Below are 23,454 nucleotides of genomic sequence, written 5' to 3'. Positions count from 1 at the left end.
AGTCAGCAGGCCGTTGAGTCGCTTCGCCAATCTGTACGTGGGTGTGGGTATCTGGCTAATGATTGGCCGAAGTGGGTTTCCAGGCTTGTGCGTCTTGACATTTCCATACGCATATCCAGGTTTATATTCCTCAATGATCTTTGGCAGGTGGAGTCCGGATTTCTTGGCGTTCACAGTTTCGATCAGTTTGTTGACCTTTGCTTTTAATTCGGCTGTAGTGTCCTTCGTTACCCTTTGGAACGCGTATGGAAATGTCAAGACGCACAAGCCTGGAAACCCACTTCGGCCAATCATTAGCCAGATACCCACACCCACGTACAGATTGGCGAAGCGACTCAACGGCCTGCTGACTCCTTATGTTCCTTGCGCCTTCAGCCTGAAGTCTCCAAAGGAATTTGTGGACTTACTGCGGGGCGCACGGGCCACAGGGATAAGAGCCTCGTTGGACGTAGAATCGCTGTTTACCAACGTACCTGTGGACGAGACAATCGGAATGATAGCCGACAGAGTGTATCGTGATCCAGCCTGTACTCCTCTCGACATGCCAGAAAGTATTCTGAGGAAACTACTCCAAGCTTGTACTAAAGAGGCACCCTTCTTGAGCCCGGATGGGCACATGTATAAGCAAGTAGATGGGGTCGCCATGGGTTCTCCCCTAGGTGTCCTGTTTGCAAACTTCTACATGGGTACCATCGAGCAAAAAGTCTTAGTCGACATGAACTTGAAACCGGCCATATACTGCAGGTATGTTGACGACATTTTTACACAGGTACCTGATGTCAGACATCTGCAGGAGCTGAAGGAGGCATTTGAGCAGAGTTCCGTGCTGCGTTTCACTTACGAGACGGAAAAGGATGGGAAGCTGCCTTTTCTAGATGTAACAGTCATGGAAAAGGGCGGAGGTTTCCACACTGCAGTCTACACAAAGGAAACAAACATAGGAATGTGCCTAAATGCCAACAGCGACTGCCCTGACAGGTACAAGAGGAGTGTTGTTAACGCATACGTCGACCGTGCTCTCAGCCACAGCTCAGAATGGAAGCAAGTCGACGAAGAACTCTGTAGGGTAAGGCAGGTTCTAGTCAATAACGGCTTCTCCAATGGTTTCATCGAAGACATCATAAGAAGGAAAGTGAAAAGCCATGCAACCTCCGAAGAGACAACTAACACAACACCTATACCCCCTATTAGACTATTTTACAGGAACTTCTTTTCCACAGCTCATAAAACAGAGGAAAGGGTCCTGAAAGATATTGTTAATAGAAACGTTATCCCTACAGACAAAAATCAGAGGATACAACTGACTATTTACTATAAAACCAGAAAAACGGCCAGCCTACTCATGAGAAACTCTCCAGACACGAAACAGAACGCTTTAAAAGAGACTAACGTCGTCTATGCCTTCAAATGCCCACTTGGGGACTGTAAGCTCCAAAAAACCCAGTATATAGGCAAGACAACAACATCTCTTTCTAGGCGTTTAACGATGCATAAACAACAGGGCTCCATTAAGGAACATATAATCTCTTCCCATAACCAGACCATCGCCAGAGAAATCCTAGTAAACAACACAGAAATCATCGATAGATACAGCGATAGCAGGCGGCTTGACGTTTGCGAGGCACTACACATCAAGAAGTCAACACCAGCAATCAACAGCCAATTATTGCACAACTATATTCTACCCACCTCAAGACTCCGCTCCAATATAGAAGCATCAAGAAATATGGACCAATAGGCTTTCTACAAACACTTCTATTCAATACCCATTGTTTCTGTTCTGTCTTGTGTTGATACTTTTAATACCCTATTAATATCCTCTAGTGTTCTGTCTTGTGTTAATGCCACATCATCCTTCCCACCTCACTCAAATGTAATGCCACATCACCCTTCCCACCTCACTCAAATGTAGATATAAAATCAGGGAAACGCAAGTTCTAATCAGTTGTGTATTTGTGAAGTCTTTGAAAATGTAATAAGTTTTACGAAACGCGCCCGTGTCGCGTCAGACTAGAAATAAAAATGAATTTTGGAGAAGTGATTTTTGATTTACCTCCAACAGTGAAGCATAATGTACGAAAGATTGAGAAAATTCGTGTTAGAATTATTAATCTTACTTTTTCGGTCATATTTAATAATATATGTCTACAGGAAAGACTGCTACCAAAATATACTAATATATATATATATATATATATATATATATATATATATATATATATATATATATATATATATATATATATTGGTGTATACTGGCAGCAGGTTTTCTTTCAAACATGTTTCATTGAATATGACCGCATATTCTGTATTTATTATTTTCTGGTTTAGGGCTTCTATCCCTCTAACTATTTTCTTAGCATCAGGGCTTAATTGAAATAGGAGTTCTCCAAAACTCATTTTCGTACTTTTAAGGTGAAGAAAAGAAGTGATTTACTATAGAGTGTATTACACTTATTTGTATAATTTGCACGACGTTTCGAACCTCCATGGTTCATTCTCAAGTGAACAGATCTTACAATACTAGTTGATTTGATACCCGCATTAGGTCAGGTGATAATACAATGAAGGTGAAAACATGGGGGGATACATAAGGGATAAACATAGGGGCTGCAGAAGGCTTATTGGCCCATACGAGGCATCTCCTATCTAAACACAAAGATTAATCCAGTGGATTAATATGGATTAATCTGGATTAATCTTTGTGTTTAGATAGGAGATGCCTCGTATGGGCCAATAAGCCTTCTGCAGCCCCTATGTTTATCCCTTATGTATCCCCCCATGTTTTCACCTTCATTGTATTATCACCTGACCTAATGCGGGTATAAAATCAACTAGTATTGTAAGATCTGTTCACTTGAGAATGAACCATGGAGGTTCGAAACGTCGTGCAAATTATACAAATAAGTGTAATACACTCTATAGTAAATCACTTCTTTTCTTCACCTTAAAAGTACGAAAATGAGTTTTGGAGAACTCCTATTTCAATTAAGCCCTGATGCTAAGAAAATAGTTAGAGGGATAGAAGCCCTAAACCAGAAAATAATAAATACAGAATATGCGGTCATATTCAATGAAACATATATATATATATATATATAACTGAAAACTCATATATATATATGTATATATATATATACATATATATATATGTCCTGGGGACCATTCAGGCTTGTTCGCATATATATATATATATATATATATATATATATATATATATATATATATATATATATATATGTCGTACCTAGTAGCCAGAACTCACTTCTCAGCCTACTATTCAAGGCCCGATTTGCCTAATAAGCCAAGTTTTCCTGAAGTAATATATTTACTATAATTTTTTTCTTATGAAATGATAAGGCAACCCTTTTCTCTATGTATGAGGTCAATTTTTTTTATTGGAGTTAAAATTAACGTATATATATGACCGAACCTAACCAACCCTACCTAACCTAACCTAACCTATATTTATAGGTAAGGTTAGGTTAGGTAGCCAAAAAAAGCTAGGTTAGGTTAGGTTAGGTAGGTTAGGTAGACGAAAAAACATTAATTCATGAAAACTTGGCTTATTAGGCAAATCGGGCCTTGAATAGTAGGCTGAGAAGTGCGTTCTGGCTATTAGGTACGACATATATATATATATATATATATATATATATATATATATATATATATATATATATATATATGTCGTACCTAGTAGCCAGAACTCACTTATCAGCCTACTATGCAAGGCCCAATTTGCCTAATAAGCAAAGTTTTCACGAATTAATTGTTTTTCGACTACCTAACCTACCTAACCTAACCTAACTTTTTCGGCTACCTAACCTAACCTATAAAGATAGGTTTGGTTAGGTTAGGTAGGGTTGGTTAGGTTCGGTCATATATCTACGTTAATTTAAACTCCAATAAAAAAAAATTGACCTCATACATAATGAAATGGGTAGCTTTATCATTTCATAAGAAAAAAAATAGAGAAAATATATTAATTCAGGAAAACTTGGCTTATTAGGCAAATCGGGCCTTGCATAGTAGGCCGATAAGTGCGTTCTGGCTACTAGGTACGACATATACATATATATATATATATATATATATATATATATATATATATATATATATATATATATGTCGTACCTAATAGCCAGAACGCACTTCTCAGCCAACTATGCATGGCCCAATTTACCTAATAAGCCAAGTTTTCATGAATTAATGTTTTTTCGACTACCTAACCTACCTAACCTAACCTAACCTAACTTTTTCTGCTACCTAACCTAACCGATAGAGATAGGTTAGGTTAGGTAGGGTTGATTAGGTTCGGTCATATATCTACGTTAATTTTAACTCCAATAAAAACAAATTGACCTCATACATAATGAAATGGGTAGCTTTATCATTTCATAACAAAAAAATTAGAAAAAAATATATTAATTCAGGAAAACTTGGCTTATTAGACAAATCGGGCCTTGCATAGTAGGCTGAGAAGTGCGTTCTGGCTATTAGGTACGACATATATATATATATATATATATATATATATAAGTGCGTTCCAGTACTGACATTAAGGACTATCTTACAGGGAACTATCCCCAGTCTCTGTACCTAAAGCCTATTAATTCCATTGACGTCAATGAGATAATCCTTTCCCTTAAAACCAAGTCTGGTGCCCTTGAGGAGATACCAACTTTAATCTACAAAAAAGCCTCCAGATCTTTAGCCCCTGCTATTGCTTTGCTCTTCAACAAGTCACTTGAACTCCAAACCTTTCCAGATATTCTAAAAAAAGCGAGAGTAACGCCTGTCCACAAATGTGGTGATCTCACAGATGTTAACAACTACAGACCTATATCAATCCTGCCAAACTTGTCAAAAATTTTTGAAAAACTAATCTATAAGCAGCTTTACTCATATCTAGCCAAACTCAATATACTTAGCCCTTGCCAATATGGCTTCAGGCCCAAAAAAAGCACTAACGATGCACTTATTAGTATGCTTAACTCGATTCATACAGCTCTTGATAAAAATGAGTTCCCTGTTGGGTTATTTGTGGACTTGCGTAAAGTTTTCGATACTGTCAACCACCAAAACCTTCTTCTTAAATTACATCATTATGGTGTCAGAGGACACTCCCTACAATACCTCAAATCCTACCTTACTGACAGGCTCCAATGTGTTTCTGTGAATAATACAATTTCTCCCACCCTACCCATCAACATTGGTGTTCCCCAGGGCAGCATACTTGGCCCTCTCCTCTTTCTCATCTACATTAATGACCTTCCAAATGCCTCCCAACACCTCAAACCAATCCTATTTGCTGACGACACAACCTTCATTTACTCCAGTCCTGATCCCCTTGCTCTAAATGCCACAGTAAATACTGAGCTAAATAAAGTCCATCTGTGGCTAACTGCCAACAAACTCACCCTTAACATTGACAAAACTTTCTATATTCTGTTTGGCAATAAATCCTCTAATCAAATAAATCTCAAAATAAACAATACCCAAATTTGTAACAAATTAGATGGCAAATTCCTTGGCATTCTCATTGACCACAAGCTGAATTTCCAGGGACACATTCTAAACATATCAAAAAAAGTTTCAAAAACTGTGGGCATTCTTTCTAAGATCAGATATTATGTACCACGCCCTGCCCTGGTGACTCTCTATTACTCCCTTATCTATCCATATCTTAACTATGGTATTTGTGCTTGGGGCTCCACTACCCAAAATCACTTACGTCCTCTAATTACTCAACACAAAGCTGCTATTAGGACAATATCCAATTCTGGCCCCAGACATCACTCGTTACCCCTATTCAAATCACTGAATATGTTAGACATTAAGTCACTGCACATTCTCTCATGTGTACTATACATATACAAAACGCTAAATTGTAATGCCAATCCTGATCTCAAAAGCTTCATAGAAGGTTGTAACAGAACCCATGAGCACCACACCAGAAATAAATACAGTTTTGATATTCCTAGAGTACGACTTAATCAAACCAGAAATGCTCTACAAATCAAGGGGCCCAGGATGTGGAATGACCTTCCCAACCATGTTAAAGACAGTAAGCCAGTTTAAGTTAAAAACGAAGCTATACCTAATAAATTCCCTGTAACCTACCTTACCTCTCTATTGTCAACCCATGTATGTTTTTTTTTTTTTGTTTTGTTTTACAAATCAACGCTGTTTTAATGTAATTTTCTGTAATAATTTGTAATTGTATTTGTGCTGTTTTTTCAACAATGTTCCCCCCTCTTTTACCTCTATTTTTATTTGTACTCAACGCATTTTTTTCTTTTTACCCATTAGTTTTAAGCTTTAGTCAGTAGTGTTTTTTCCTGCCCGAAACGCTTTGCGTAATAGTGGCTTTAGGCATTGTATGTACTAGCTCTTATCTATAAAGCCAACAAACTCTCTAAAATCTCTTTATGTATGTACCTTTGCCTAAATAAAAATTATTATTATTATTATTATTATATATTATATATATATATATATATATATATATATATATATATATATATATATATATATATATATATATATATATATATATTATATATATATATATATATATATATATATATATATATATATTATATATATATATATATATATATATATATATATATATATATATATATATATATATATATATATATATATATATTCTGGTTTAGGGCTTCTATCCCTCTAACTATTTTCTTAGCATCAGGGCTTAATTGAAATAGGAGTTCTCCAAAACTCATTTTCGTACTTTTAAGGTGAAGAAAAGAAGTGATTTACTATAGAGTGTATTTACACTTATTTGTATAATTTGCACGACGTTTCGAACCTCCATGGTTCATTCTCAAGTGAACAGATCTTACAATACTAGTTGATTTTATACCCGCATTAGGTCAGGTGATAATACAATGAAGGTGAAAACATGGGGGGATACATAAGGGATAAACATAGGGGCTGCAGAAGGCTTATTGGCCCATACGAGGCATCTCCTATCCAAACACAAAGATTAATCCAGTGTAATTGGCCTGTTATGTTGGACATTGTCTTCTGTGTTGGCATCGATATGTTCTTGTCTTGTCCTTACTCTCATGGTGGGTAGAGTAAATAGTTCCGTGATTTGGGTGTTCATGGTAGGTCGCTCTATTCTTATGTGAATTGCCTCAAGAATTTGTAATCTTCTTGAATCTTGGGTTTTGTCTATTATGCAAGTATTCTTGTTCAACATTTCTCTTGTTAGAGTAATGTCATGGGCTTGTCTCATGTGATTCCTAGGGGCACCAGATTGAAGATGGCATGTCAAACGCCTCGTCAGCTTTGGTCGACGTCATACCTATGTACTTACATTGAAGGTTACATCCTTCGTGGGGGCAAGTGTACATGTATACAACGCTTGACTGCTGTAGAGGGTTCTCCGTCGGCTTCGGGCTGTTTTTGATAAGGAGTTCGGAAGTCTTCTTGGTTTTGTAGAATATTATCAGGTTTATGTTTTGGTTAGGAGTAGTGCTTTTTACTCCTTTACGGATTATTTCTTTCATTATTCTTTCCTCTTTTATATGTTCACTGTGCATGGTTGATTTGTAATATAATTTTATTGGGGGTGTTGTGGTTTCTGTTCTAGGTTCTGAATTATACCAACGGTCCAAGTGTCTTCTTATAGCAGCGTTTATTTCCGCGTTGCTATATCCGTTGTTCACCAATATCTGAGTTACTCTTTCAAACTCTCTACTCACGTTGCTCCATTCAGAGCAGTGGGTAAGCGCTCGACGAATATAAGCATTGAGAACACTGGCTTTGTATCTTTGGGGGCACTCACTTCTACCGTTCAGGCATAATCCTATGTTGGTGGGCTTGGTATATACGTTGGTGCTTAAAGAGGTTCCTGTTTTTGTTATTAGTACATCCAAGAATGGCAGACTGTTATTTTCACTATTTTCATGTGTAAATCGGAGTACTGACTCTCTCTCTAGGTGTCTTTTTAGGTCAATTAGTTCATCTGAGTCTTTTTACTATTACGAATATGTCATCTACATAACGACAGTATACAGTTGGTTTTTGTCTGCTACTGAAGACCCTATCTTCGATGGTTCCCATATAAAAATTAGCAAATAAAACTCCTAAGGGGGAGCCCATTGCTACTCCGTCTATTTGTAAATACATGTCTCCTTGTGGACTGATGAAAGGGGCTTCCTTTGTACATGCTTCGAGACATGTATTTACAAATAGACAGAGTAGCAATGGGCTCCCCCTTAGGAGTTTTATTTGCTAATTTTTATATGGGAACCATCGAAGATAGGGTCTTCAGTAGCAGACAAAAACCAACTGTATACTGTCGTTATGTAGATGACATATTCGTAATAGTAAAAGACTCAGATGAACTAATTGACCTAAAAAGACACCTAGAGAGAGAGTCAGTACTCCGATTTACACATGAAAATAGTGAAAATAACAGTCTGCCATTCTTGGATGTACTAATAACAAAAACAGGAACCTCTTTAAGCACCAACGTATATACCAAGCCCACCAACATAGGATTATGCCTGAACGGTAGAAGTGAGTGCCCCCAAAGATACAAAGCCAGTGTTCTCAATGCTTATATTCGTCGAGCGCTTACCCACTGCTCTGAATGGAGCAACGTGAGTAGAGAGTTTGAAAGAGTAACTCAGGTATTGGTGAACAACGGATATAGCAACGCGGAAATAAACGCTGCTATAAGAAGACACTTGGACCGTTGGTATAATTCAGAACCTAGAACAGAAACCACAACACCCCCAATAAAATTATATTACAAATCAACCATGCACAGTGAACATATAAAAGAGGAAAGAATAATGAAAGAAATAATCCGTAAAGGAGTAAAAAGCACTACTCCTAACCAAAACATAAACCTGATAATATTCTACAAAACCAAGAAGACTTCCGAACTCCTTATCAAAAACAGCCCGAAGCCGACGGAGAACCCTCTACAGCAGTCAAGCGTTGTATACATGTACACTTGCCCCCACGAAGGATGTAACCTTCAATGTAAGTACATAGGTATGACGTCGACCAAGCTGACGAGGCGTTTGACATGCCATCTTCAATCTGGTGCCCCTAGGAATCACATGAGACAAGCCCATGACATTACTCTAACAAGAGAAATGTTGAACAAGAATACTTGCATAATAGACAAAACACAAGATTCAAGAAGATTACAAATTCTTGAGGCAATTCACATAAGAATAGAGCGACCTACCATGAACACCCAAATCACGGAACTATTTACTCTACCCACCATGAGAGTAAGGACAAGACAAGAACATATCGATGCCAACACAGAAGACAATGTCCAACATAACAGGCCAATTACACTGGATTAATCTTTGTGTTTGGATAGGAGATGCCTCGTATGGGCCAATAAGCCTTCTGCAGCCCCTATGTTTATCCCTTATGTATCCCCCCATGTTTTCACCTTCATTGTATTATCACCTGACCTAATGCGGGTATAAAATCAACTAGTATTGTAAGATCTGTTCACTTGAGAATGAACCATGGAGGTTCGAAACGTCGTGCAAATTATACAAATAAGTGTAAATACACTCTATAGTAAATCACTTCTTTTCTTCACCTTAAAAGTACGAAAATGAGTTTTGGAGAACTCCTATTTCAATTAAGCCCTGATGCTAAGAAAATAGTTAGAGGGATAGAAGCCCTAAACCAGAAAATAATAAATACAGAATATGCGGTCATATTCAATGAAACATGTTTGAAAGAAAACCTGCTGCCAGTATACACCAATATATATATATATATATATATATATATATATATATATATATATATATATATATATATATATATATATATATATATATATATATATATATATATATATATATATATATATATATATATATATATATATATATATATATATATATATATATATATATATATATATATATATATATGGTGTTGTAATCCACAAGTTAGTAGGAATTATTAGCTAGAGGATCATTACTACAACACTTAACGAATGATGATTGGAAGTACATGTAAGTAGACAGACTATGGATCACATATCTAAGAAAGGTCAATGGATTAAGAGCGAAGCTGTTTAGCCAAATTAATAATTCCTGGTAAAAGGAATTATTCTTCGTCAGGCTTCTAGGATCAAGGTTACCGCTCTAGGGATAAGGTTAAGCGGATTATACCTTCCTTGAGAGGCGGGGTGAAATGTTTGAGACCATGGCTGACTGGAGTCAGTCTGATTGTGGGAGTTGAACTGGCAAGTCCTCTGGATCGCCGTTTGCGGCAGCAGCGAAGTGTAGCAGACAGCTATGCGAGAACCTGATGTGATCTTAGTGACCAAGTTAAGTCTGCAGTATGTGAGTATTGAATGAAAGACTAACCGGGTGTGGAGCATTGTAGGGGGCACCCTCTGGATGAGATTATTGCAGCCATGTCAGTAAGTCACAGTGAGGGCGATGAGGATAGAATGGATAAATTAATGGGCATAGTGGATAGGATGTCCATGGAAAGGGAGGTTAAGGAAGCCTTAAGGGGCTTAGTCAGGGAGTTCCCGGATGTTTTTGCGTTGAGAGAGGAACCCCCAGGGTGCATTATTCAAGGAGCACATAGGATTGACGTAGAGGGCGCACATCCAGTATATACGAGAGCATATAGCATACCAGTGGCACACCAGAGGGAGGTGAAAGAGGAGATAAGCCAGCTAAGGGAGCATGATATCATTGAACCATCCAGTTCACCGTGGCACAGCCCTCTCGTAGTAGTCAGGAAAAAGAATGGGGGAGTGAGGTTATGCGTAGATTTCTGCAGAATAAACAAGCTGACGAAAGACGAAGCATACCCATTACCAAACATACAGGACACATTGACACACTTGAAGGGTACACAATATTTTACCACATTAGACCTACTCAGTGGGTATCACCAGATACCGCTGGAGGAAGAGTCGAGGGAAATCACAGCGTTTAGTGCGTGCAACGAGCTCTGGCAATATAAACGACTTCCTTTCGGATTGAAGTCAGCACCTGCTGTGTTCAGTAGGCTAATGATGAGTGTATTATCGGGGTTGATAGGTCTCACAGCGTTGCTGTACCTCGATGACGTAATCGTGCTGGGAAAGTCATTAGAGGAGCACATGCATAATTTGAGGAAACTCTTGCTAAGGCTGAGGTCACACAACCTCAAAGTGAATTTCGAAAAAAGGCAGTTTTTTTGGAGAATCGGTAACATTCCTGGGTCATACAGTGGGCCGGATGGGTATCAGTCCATTGCCAGATAAAACCAGGGATATTCAAGAGTTCCCAGTTCCACAGAACAAGAAAGAGTGCAAATCTTTCCTGGGGTTGGTTAGCTATTATCGGCGATTTATTAAAGATTTTTCAAAAATTGCAAGACCATTACATCAGATCAGTGGACTTGCAGAGTTCGTGTGGGGGAAGGAACAACAGCAGGCGTTCCAGGTACTGAGGGCTGCTGTCAGCTCTCGCAGTATCTTGGCGCACCCAGATTTTAGCAAACCGTTTCTGGTGTATGCGGATGCTTCTGGCGCAGCGATAGGTGGTGTGGTAGCTCAGGTGGATGAGCGAGGACGGGAGCGTCCCATTGCATTTTGTTCACGAGTACTATGTCCTGCAGAGAGGAACTATAGTACGATTGAGAGGGAAGCGCTAGCGATCACATTCATATTACAACGGAACCGGTACATCTTGCTTGGACATGAAATTTGGCTCAGAAGCGATCACAAACCCCTTAAGTATGTGTTCGAGTCCAAGGAGCCTTGTCAGCGACTGGCACGGTGGGTTACCTCGCTCTCAGAGTTTAACATTACAAACTTTGAACATGTACCAGGGAAAAGCAATGTGGTCGCTGACGCGTTGTCAATGTGTCACAATGTAGCAGTGGTGAGTGAAAGGGGGAGGAAAATGTGTCGTGGAATGTGAGGGAGTTGATATGGAGTCAGGAAGGTCACCCCCTGTGGGGGGAGGTAAGGAAGTTTTTGAGGGGTCAGCGTGCGGAGTTGAGGAAGTCACTTCCAGCCCCAGTGGATGAGTTTGTGGTTGAAGATGAGGTGTTGTATCATCTTGGTAGGGTTTCGGGTATACGGTCTGAACCAGTATACCAGGCAGTCTTGACACCGGAGTTCCAGAGGACTGCAATGTATCTGTGTCAAAACATCCCAGCAGCAGGCCATGGAGGGGAGTCCAAGACGTTGCAGAGGGCACGTCAGAGGTTCTATTGGCCATCCATGGGTAAAGATACCAAGGTCTATGTAGCCTCTTGTGACAGTTGTCTGAGGTACAAGGCACATAGGTTGGGGGCGGAACCTTTGCGGAGGTGGCCGGATGTGAGTACTCCCTTCGAGAGAGTACACATAGATCTCATTGGGCCGCTACCACAAGCTCATTCAGGGGCGAGGTACATATTTGTAGCAGTGGATGCACTCACACGGTTCACTGTGGTGAGTGCACTCCGTTCTAAGTCGGCAGAGGATGTGACCCAGGCCGTGGTGGAAAGTGTGTTAACCAGGTTTGGGGCTCTTCAACAAGTTGTGTCAGACCAAGGGTCAGAGTTTACCAATCAAGTATTTCAAAGCATCGCGAGTGTGTATCAATTCAAACATACTCCAGTGCTGGCATATCGACCATCGGCGAATGGTTTGGTTGAAAGACACAATGCTGAAGTAATCAGTATTCTGCGGCATTTGGCTGCAGATGATGTGCTTGCATGGGATCAGAGTTTGTCGATGGTGGAGTCGGCGCTCAACACGGCGTTCAATAGGTCGGTGGGAGAAACCCCGCATTTTTTGTTGCATGGGTTCGATCCCCGACTTCCGTTCACGACGTTCACAAGCAAGCAACCGCCATGCTATGCGTTAGACTTCAAAAGTGTTGTCTGTAGGCGAGCAACCAAGGCATTTGACTTGGTGAAACTACATTTAAGAAAGCCGACAGAGGTAGCAGAGGCATATTATAATGCGCGGAACAAGGTCCAAGCAAAGGTGATCAATGAAGGTGATAGGGTATTCGTGAAGCGGATGCACGCTCAGGCAGAAGGTAAGTTGGCACCCAAGTTTGTGGGGCCATGTCGGGTAATTAGCAAAAAGAATGCAGAAGTTAAGGTTAAGGTGCTAAACACAGGGCATGTGTTCTCCTGTCACCCAGACCGCGTCTATACACTGACCGGTCAGGCAAGTGAGGAGCCATACCCTACGGAGAGTGTGTCAGGGGAGAGCACACCAGCGGCTGAGAACATAGGTAGGGGTACGAGGAGTTGGCAATCAAGGGTAGATAACACAGAACAGCCTTCGCAGGACCGGGGACAAGGTCCACAGGCGACGGTGACACATCGCTATCCGACTCGCTCTCGTGGGGTCATGAACACAGAAGGAGCATAGTATGTACTGTAGAGTAGTGCATGGGCATGGTAGTTTTTGTAGAGTGTGGGGTAGTGTGTAGAGTGTGGTGTTGAGTGGTGCATGGGCATGTGTCACGTGGGGGGTGGGCGGTCCGGGGCTCCGCTAACACTCGGCTGCTAGGGGCTCAAAAGGCCCAAATACTCAGCCCCTCCGACTCCCTGGATTCACCGGAGTCTCCTTGGTCACACAAGATAGGACCAACGATGCCCACCTCCGCAGGTCTTTGCTTCCACCACAAAGGGGTGCCACTGATTCACCCTGGAAGCCCTTCAGTCAACCACGGGGAAACTGCTGTTAACAGTTCCGGCCTAGACCCGTGGGGGAGTGAAGGAAGACTCAGGCTTACCTATAACCATAACCTCCCTGAGTCTTGCCTGCCAGACAAAAAAAAGGTTGCAGGAACTCCTTTCCCGCCTGTCTTCTCTATCTTCCTCTTAGCAAGGTCGCCAGCTGGGTTATTATATCTGCACCCCAGCAATGCAGTTCAGTGGGTGTATCATATATCGTTTGTAGCCAGAAATGTATGCTCATAGAGAAATATCACAAATGGAGGCACACTCAAACACAGTAATAAAATGTGTGGATTTACTGACGCAAATTACATGAACACACACACACAATCACAAGTAATACATGAATATGGAATATGGATAATGAGTCTGGAGATCGTCAGCCTCTTCTTCCACGACCTCCAACACTCCTTCAAATGGGCAGGGAGACAGGAGTCTCACACTCTCACAGGAGGGCCTCTTCACCACGTCGGCACCTCTTCTTCACTGTCCTGCCATCCATACACACTGTCCTCTCTGACAGTCCTGGACACAAGCTGCCTTGCAGCCTATTCTACTATTAAAGTAATAAAGTCTTGCTGCCACATACACAAGCGAATATTGTGGCCTAACTAGCCTACTCATACAAGGGGTAATGGGAGGGAAAAATGATCTACCTTACACTCCTGGCTCACGACGCCTGTCCCTCGATGGTGTGAGGTTCCCACGCTTCCTTGGGTCGATCCTCGACGATCCAGGGCGTTCCACAGGTCCTCAGGTGTCGTGAAGCCTTCGCGTCGTCGCCGTTCCAATCCCAGAGATTCAGCTGCCCCAATCCTGTTTCATCGATGGGCGCTGAGCTAATCACTATCTTTCCCCCACACTCGCCTCTCCCACAGGGCGTCGCTCCTTGTCCTAGGCACTGTGTCGTCCTTCCAAGATTCTCAGTGGATGTGACCCCAGTCACAGCTAGCTTGCTCGCCCACCTTCCAGACCTCAACGTCCAGCCAGCGGCGCCGCCCAGCGTCGTCGCCGACTATTTTCCAAGTTTGGGCACTTCTCTGCTCACTGAACTTGGTTCCTCTTTGGCTTCCCAGAAGCGCAGGGTCTCCAATAACTATGGTGGCCGCGACAGCCAGCTCTATCCACTGAACAAGGCTTGCAGAGCCTCCAATCCCTGAGAGCAGACCGAGGCGCGTCCTGTCGCTTCCACGGTCAGTACAACTCTGACGTTGGCGCCGCCCGGGGCACTCGGTGACGTCATGGCGGGCCCTGATTTGTCGCCCGCGACCACGTCGGCCAATCCGCGATCGGCTTGTCTCCCTTCCAAAAGGTCATATCTGCCGCAGGGGATACTGTTTCATCTTATAACAGGGCGCCAATTTTCCTTTATTTACAACTTATAATATAACCTCCTTCCATTAAATGGCAGCCGGTCTGGTCGCCACATATATCACTAGACTCCCTGAACCTCAGAGAATCAGTAGGGAGAGCTGATATGACTCTTTAAGCCGGCAAACGAAAGAAATAGGAGAGGGCACCGTAACATACCCCTCCCCTTAAAATAAGAGTCATATCGGAAGAGCAGCACTCAAGAGGGCAACCTATACTCTTGCTCCCTCCGTTCCTGAAGTGTCACTCCTCCAGTTGGCGATGTGGCTTGTTCCACCTCGCCAGTCACTTGCCTCATTGTATCTCCACCTCGCATAGTAGCGGGTGTGATGGGTGTTCCCTGAACACCTACAAGAAATCCCCTCTCCGTGGCTACGAGTGTACTCCCACGGCTCGTTACCACTGTAAGATTCAGTGCATGCAGCGCCTCCACCGCGTCGTGCACTCCGAGATAGTCTTGCATTTCCACTGCGTCCTACAGGTACTCCATGTTTCCTCTCATGATCTCCTCTTCGCCAACCTTCTCTCTTCTCGGTTCCTCTTCTCCCGTAGGTGCGTTGTCTCCTCACAGTGGCACTTGTAACCTGTACTCCATCCAGCAGCTCCCTCTCTTCCACACTAGGCTTTTGCGATGGCCCAATACCCCTCTGGTTAGGCTGGCGCCTACCCTGGGTGTACCTATTCCCTGCTTTCTTCGTATTGCCTTTCCTATACCACTCGCTCCTTCGTTCCCGACGAACATCTTCACTCCTCCATGAGATTTTCTTCCCTGCAGACGTCTTCTTCGGTTCGTGGTTGGGCTCTTCCACCTCCCTGTGGCTCACCTCACTACGGTGGTTCGTCTTGCACCTACCACTATTCATCTGGCCGGCATAGGGTGCCTTGCGTCGTGGCTCCTCCACTCTGCCCTTCACCGCCGTTCGCTCATCCACTGAGCTTACTTTATTCACGTTTCTGTATAGAGGGAGTGCGGTCTGCAGCCTCTTCACCGCCCCAGGCGTTTGTACGGCTGCTCCTCGCCACTCCTCCACACGCATCATCAGGCTTAGTCGGAGGGCTTCGTCGGGGTTTTCCACTACCTCCGACGACCTCTCTGCACTCTCGCCCACGTTGTCGTCGTCTCTGGCGACGTTTCCCCTGGCGAAGTCGGCTTCCTCACCACCATCTGGAACGACCGATACCTCACCTGGCAGGGTTGTACTGCTGCTTGCAACATAGGCACTCCTGGCCCAATCGGGTTGTATCCTGCCTCCTCCGAGGTCATTACCCAGCACCATCTGTACATGCTCTAGGGGTAACTTAGGGGCTACAGCTACTATAGCTTTCTCGACTCCGCAGTCGGCAATCAGCTGTACTTCGTGAAGTGGCAACCTGTATTCCTCCCCCACACTGCGTATCCTCACCACTCCCACAGGTGAATCATTAAATTCCTTGGGGAGAATACTCCTGGTCACCATACTTATGTCAGCACCCGTATCTCGAAGCACGGCAACCTCCACTGGGTCTGACTTTCCAAACTTCACGTTGGCCTCGAAAACGAAGGGATGTTCACCCAACTTCATTTCCCAACCATTCACGTTGGGTCCACTATAATATGGGGTGTGAACAAACACTCTCTCCTCTTCCAACATTAATCCTACATTCCTTTGGTGCTCCTCACACTCGCGGGCATAATGTCCTCTCACACCACAGTTGTAGCATCGGCCACCTCCCCTGGGCGGCCACTCGCCAGTCCCTCTGGCGGTACCACTTGCAGACGTCCCCTGGGTCCTCCTTGGACTCCCTGTCGTCGTGTCCGGGACTGCAGCACTTGTTCCCGAGTTAGGTCCACTGCTCACAGCTTGGGGCTTCCTCCCCGCGTCTCTTGAGCTCTTGAACCACGTTACTTCATCGGGCACACTACTCTTGGGAGAGTCCCCACTCGTCCTCGCTCCTCCTGAACTCCTAAGGTTCCCTCCCGACCTGGGGTAAGGCGAGTGTCTGGGCGGCCCCTCCCTCCTGATATGTAGTGCCTCCTCCAGCATGTCGGCTCGATCCGCTGCAGCCTTCAGGTCCTTAATACCTGCTTCTCTCACCCTTACTCGCAACTCAGGATGGAGCACCGACATGAACTTCTCCATCACTATCAGTCGTTTAACATCATCCACCGACTCCGCTTCCTCCGCCTTCAACCATCGTAGGAATTTCCGTTCCATATCCCTGGCGGTCTCGGCGTAAGTCTTTCCCGACGCTCTTGTACACTCTCTGAACCGCTTCCGGTACATCTCCGGAGTCAGCCGGAATGAGTGGAGAATCGCATTCTTAATCGCGTCATAATTAGTACACTCCTCTAGGTCCAGCATGTTATAGGCTTCCCGGGCCTCACCAGTCAACCTGCCCTGGACCAGAGCAGCCCAATCATCTTCCGGCCACTCCTTCAGAGTCGCTATCCGTTCAAAGTGTTCGAAGAACGCCTCAGCTTCTTGTGGTTCGAACGTAGGTAAGTCACGTTCCCTTACCTTGAGGTCATCCCGCCGTGCAGGTAGTGAGGGCAGACCACGTTCAACGCGACGCAATTCGACTTCTTTCTTTGCCTTTATCTCCTCCAGTCGCAGTTGTCTCTCTCCTTCTTCTCGCTGCAGCTGCAGCCGTGCTTCTCGCTCACCTCGCTGCAGCTCAGCTGCACGTTCCTCTCGCTGCAGCTCAGCTGCACGTTCCTCTCGCTGCAGCTCAGCTGCACGTTCCTCTCGCTGCAGCTCAGCTGCACGTTCCTCTCGCCGCATTTGCGCTTCTCTTTCCTCTCGTCGCAGCTGGGCTTCCAGTTGCATCTTCATTATTTCCAGTTGCAGGCTCCTCTTACTACAGCTGGACCTTCCACTGCTCCCATGTTCACTGTGAATTCTCTCCACACTGGTAGGCGCTTGGGGTGGCCCTAGTCGGGACGGTTCACCTTGCGACGGCTCTCCTCGGGACGGCTCCTCTTGAGATGGCTCCTCTCCCGTCGCTTCCTCTCGAGCTGTGAGCTGTGCCTTGATCTCTATCCTTCGCTCCGCTACCTTAGTCGTCCTCAACCTGATCCCAAAGTGGTTTGCCACTTGTTGGAGCTGGGCCTTGGTGCACTCTTCCAAAATTCCCTCGTCCCTTGCGTCAATAAATTTCTTTACTTTGTCTTCCTCCATCTCTATATCATTGAGCATACACGACAGCACAGACAAGTTAGTAGGCACTAATTTCACCGTTTCAGTCCCTTAGCTGGTTGAGTAACAGTACCACCGAATTCACTGGCCACACTGTATTAGTACCCTGGCAACACTTGTCTTGCAATTTGGTCCACACTGTAGCTTGATCCACGCTTCCTGGCGAAGTTCCCAGTTCTTGGCTACTGGGGTTCGAATCCTGGCAAGGTCGCCAGTTCTCTTGTCACGTGGGGGGTGGGCGGTCCGGGGCTCCGCTAACACTCGGCTGCTAGGGGCTCAAAAGGCCCAAATACTCAGCCCCTCCGACTCCCTGGATTCACCGGAGTCTCCTTGGTCACACAAGATAGGACCAACGATGCCCACCTCCGCAGGTCTTTGCTTCCACCACAAAGGGGTGCCACTGATTCACCCTGGAAGCCCTTCAGTCAACCACGGGGAAACTGCTGTTAACAGTTCCGGCCTAGACCCGTGGGGGAGTGAAGGAAGACTCAGGCTTACCTATAACCATAACCTCCCTGAGTCTTGCCTGCCAGACAAAAAAAAGGTTGCAGGAACTCCTTTCCCGCCTGTCTTCTCTATCTTCCTCTTAGCAAGGTCGCCAGCTGGGTTATTATATCTGCACCCCAGCAATGCAGTTCAGTGGGTGTATCATATATCGTTTGTAGCCAGAAATGTATGCTCATAGAGAAATATCACAAATGGAGGCACACTCAAACACAGTAATAAAATGTGTGGATTTACTGACGCAAATTACATGAACACACACACACAATCACAAGTAATACATGAATATGGAATATGGATAATGAGTCTGGAGATCGTCAGCCTCTTCTTCCACGACCTCCAACACTCCTTCAAATGGGCAGGGAGACAGGAGTCTCACACTCTCACAGGAGGGCCTCTTCACCACGTCGGCACCTCTTCTTCACTGTCCTGCCATCCATACACACTGTCCTCTCTGACAGTCCTGGACACAAGCTGCCTTGCAGCCTATTCTACTATTAAAGTAATAAAGTCTTGCTGCCACATACACAAGCGAATATTGTGGCCTAACTAGCCTACTCATACAAGGGGTAATGGGAGGGAAAAATGATCTACCTTACACTCCTGGCTCACGACGCCTGTCCCTCGATGGTGTGAGGTTCCCACGCTTCCTTGGGTCGATCCTCGACGATCCAGGGCGTTCCACAGGTCCTCAGGTGTCGTGAAGCCTTCGCGTCGTCGCCGTTCCAATCCCAGAGATTCAGCTGCCCCAATCCTGTTTCATCGATGGGCGCTGAGCTAATCACTATCTTTCCCCCACACTCGCCTCTCCCACAGGGCGTCGCTCCTTGTCCTAGGCACTGTGTCGTCCTTCCAAGATTCTCAGTGGATGTGACCCCAGTCACAGCTAGCTTGCTCGCCCACCTTCCAGACCTCAACGTCCAGCCAGCGGCGCCGCCCAGCGACGTCGCCGACTATTTTCCAAGTTTGGGCACTTCTCTGCTCACTGAACTTGGTTCCTCTTTGGCTTCCCAGAAGCGCAGGGTCTCCAATAACTATGGTGGCCGCGACAGCCAGCTCTATCCACTGAACAAGGCTTGCAGAGCCTCCAATCCCTGAGAGCAGACCGAGGCGCGTCCTGTCGCTTCCACGGTCAGTACAACTCTGACGTTGGCGCCGCCCGGGGCACTCGGTGACGTCATGGCGGGCCCTGATTTGTCGCCCGCGACCACGTCGGCCAATCCGCGATCGGCTTGTCTCCCTTCCAAAAGGTCATATCTGCCGCAGGGGATACTGTTTCATCTTATAACAGGGCGCCAATTTTCCTTTATTTACAACTTATAATATAACCTCCTTCCATTAAATGGCAGCCGGTCTGGTCGCCACATATATCACTAGACTCCCTGAACCTCAGAGAATCAGTAGGGAGAGCTGATATGACTCTTTAAGCCGGCAAACGAAAGAAATAGGAGAGGGCACCGTAACACATGGTAGTTTTTGTAGAGTGTGGGGTAGTGTGTAGAGTGTGGTGTTGAGTGGTGCATGGGCATGGTAGTTTTTGTAGAGTGTGGGGTAGTGTGTAGAGTGTGGTGTTGAGTGGTGCATGGGCATGGTAGTTTTTGTAGTGTGGGGTAGTGTGTAGAGTGTGGTGTTGAGTGGTGCATGGGCATGGTAGTTTTTGTAGAGTGTGGGGTGTTGTGTAGAGTAGCATGTGTAGTGGGTGGTGTAGTGTTGTGGCGTTTGGACGCCTGGTATGGAGTGTGGTGTTGTGGAGTGCATAGCGGCACAGGAGGCCAGGTGGTGGTGGGTACGGTGAGTATCGGTGTAATGAGGTCAGGTGCGTCAGGACGCAGAGCCTGGCTGTTGAGAGACGTGGTGTTATAATGAGGTCATCAGTGGTTGGGTTGACCAGAGGTGATGGTGTGTTGGAGTGGGTAAGTCTTATGGATAAGATTATAATGTAGAATTTCAAAATTTCAGGTGTTGATGGTTGCAGTGGGCGAGCCAAGTAGATATACTAATTTCTCATTAATTAAGTTGTTACAGGAATCTCGCTAGAAGCGAGCCAGTGGCAGTATGATGCTTTAGTGACATTAGTTGTGAAATGATTTTAATGTGGTATTTATTGTGATAATATATGTGTATGTATATACTGTATATTACCTCATCGGCACCATTACTGAGTGTTAGGCTTGAGAAGGTCCCCCGGGATCATGTCACAGAGCTTCAGGTAGAGTAGAAGGGAAGCTATGAGGCTACACTCAGTAATTCTAGAAAAAAAGGGGGAGGAAGTGAAGCCAACGTGACGTTATAGGCGAAATTCGCCCCCTGACATCAAAGCAGGGATAAGGGCCAGCTGCGCTCAGGCTATATACGGGGAGAGAGTAAGGAGCCGAGGGGGTTATGTAATAATGGGATCGAGCCAGGGGGCTCCGAGGGAATATTTTGCAGGTACAGCGGTCGGGAAGGTGTGAATACAGGTGGACACACTCTGGGCGGATGGGCCTAGACCAGAGAGCTGTGAGGGATCTACAGCGTTCTGGGATTGGTGCCCTGGAACGAGACGTCAGCACAGACCCGAGGGAACATGACCCTGGGGTAGGAATCTCCGTTGCTCTGGAGGCCAGGATCACGTTAGCTCAGAGCAACGATGGGACATTGACAACATTCACCAGGCTGGACAGCCTGGGTCATGGAGGATCTATGACCTAGCAACCAAGGGATACGAAGACAAGAGAAGTGATGCTGCCAATTGTGGAGGAGGCCAGTGAAACATTGTGTGATCATTGTAAGCCCTTATGTCAACAGTACAGGGCAAGATGTTAAATTATAATTAACTTGTTACTAAGGATGAAGAACCTTAGATATATATGTGTTGTGTATATAATAATGACTAGTGTCATTTCTGTTTAAGTGCGAGCATTCTGGTAAATGTAATTTTATTGTTATGTTTGTATGTAATTATATGTCAGCAGTTTAGGTATATGTGCATTGTTGGAGATGGGAAAAATTATTACAGACTATTTTACCTGTGCTATGATGTGAATATAATGTATATGTTGGAGAAGTGTTGTGAGTCATGTCGGGGAAAATTTTAATTTATTTCATCGTGTGTATGATGAACTTATTGGATGACTTTTTAGTTGTACACATATGGTGGGTGCATCCTCCAGGTCCTTGCACTAATGGAACCATTGCAATGATGCATATGGGGACATATGCGTGTTTAAGGAGGAGAGTGGTGTTGTAATCCACAAGTTAGTAGGAATTATTAGCTAGAGGATCATTACTACAACACTTAACGAATGATGATTGGAAGTACATGTAAGTAGACAGACTATGGATCACATATCTAAGAAAGGTCAATGGATTAAGACCGAAGCTGTTAAGCCAAATTAATAATTCCTGGAAAGAGGAATTATTCTTCGTCAGGCTTCTAGGATCAAGGTTACCGCTCTAGGGATAAGGTTAAGCGGATTATACCTTCCTTGAGAGGCGGGGTGAAATGTTTGAGACCATGGCTGACTGGAGTCAGTCTGATTGTGGGAGTTGAACTGGCAAGTCCTCTGGATCCCCGTTTGTGGCAGCAGCGAAGTGTAGCTGACAGCTATACGAGAACCTGATGTGATCTTAGTGACCAAGTTAAGTCTGCAGTATGTGAGTATTGAATGAAAGACTAACCTGGTGTGGAGCGTTGTAGTAATAATTCCGTATTAATGACTTAGGCAGAAGTTACGAGTGTGGGTGGTGATCGCGGAGGTCAAGTGGTCTATGGGTATTGGAAGTGTATTGACCTAATAGAGTGTGTTAATATGTATTTATTTGTCAGAGTCTATTCTTTGTAATTAAATGACAAAACCCGACGGCCTTTAAATACCTTCCATATGTTCATTCATTGTGTTCCAGTACAAACCGAGTGGTACGCCTCAAGGGTCTGGTGTGTGTAGGAGTATAGGTGGGAGTCACCGTTGCTGAGGCAAGGTGTTATGTGTTGTGTGTTCGCTGTGTTCTGAATGAACCGGGGTTCAGCGTCACAACAATATATATATATATATATCACGTTTGTGTAATTTGTCTGTGTATTATTATTATTATTAGTAGTAGTAGTATCATACTTCTTTTTTATGATAAATTAACATTTCTAATCAGTGTCCAGTATGTTCCTGACTATATTATTAATGTATTCTTGCTTCCATTTATATATGAATGAGCCTGGGTGTATATAAATAGGACCTGCTTCGCATGGGCCAATAGATGCTCTGCATTTCTCCATATTATTAGGTTCCTAAAAAATCTTCAAAATTATACTCTGGAAAGTATAAAATTTTAACAATCATTGTTCTTACCATTCTTTTATTAAATTAATCGCATTGTAGTTCACTTTAAAATTTTATATTATATATGATATGATTGTCATAGCATACAGATCTCTTGTTTTTGCCAGCATGCCACGCAAGTCTTGCTGTGGCAGGTGACCACACCAGGGTGATATTTTCTCACTTCATGACTGACATCTTCCCCCAGGCTCGCCACCGGGCCCAACCTACTGGTAATGACACATTCTTTTCCCACTCACAAACCGGTGGTGGTCGACGACCCTAAGGCACCAGGAGGAAAGAAACTCATGTTCTTCAGTGTCTTAGCCATAGTGATGCAAATCTTAGCCGACACTACAAATTTCACGTAGGTATTCATACCTTCT

This window comes from Procambarus clarkii, chromosome 28 (genome assembly GCF_040958095.1).
Source record: "Procambarus clarkii isolate CNS0578487 chromosome 28, FALCON_Pclarkii_2.0, whole genome shotgun sequence".
Lineage (NCBI taxonomy): Eukaryota > Metazoa > Arthropoda > Malacostraca > Decapoda > Cambaridae > Procambarus > Procambarus clarkii.
This window is presented reverse-complemented; position numbering follows the sequence as displayed.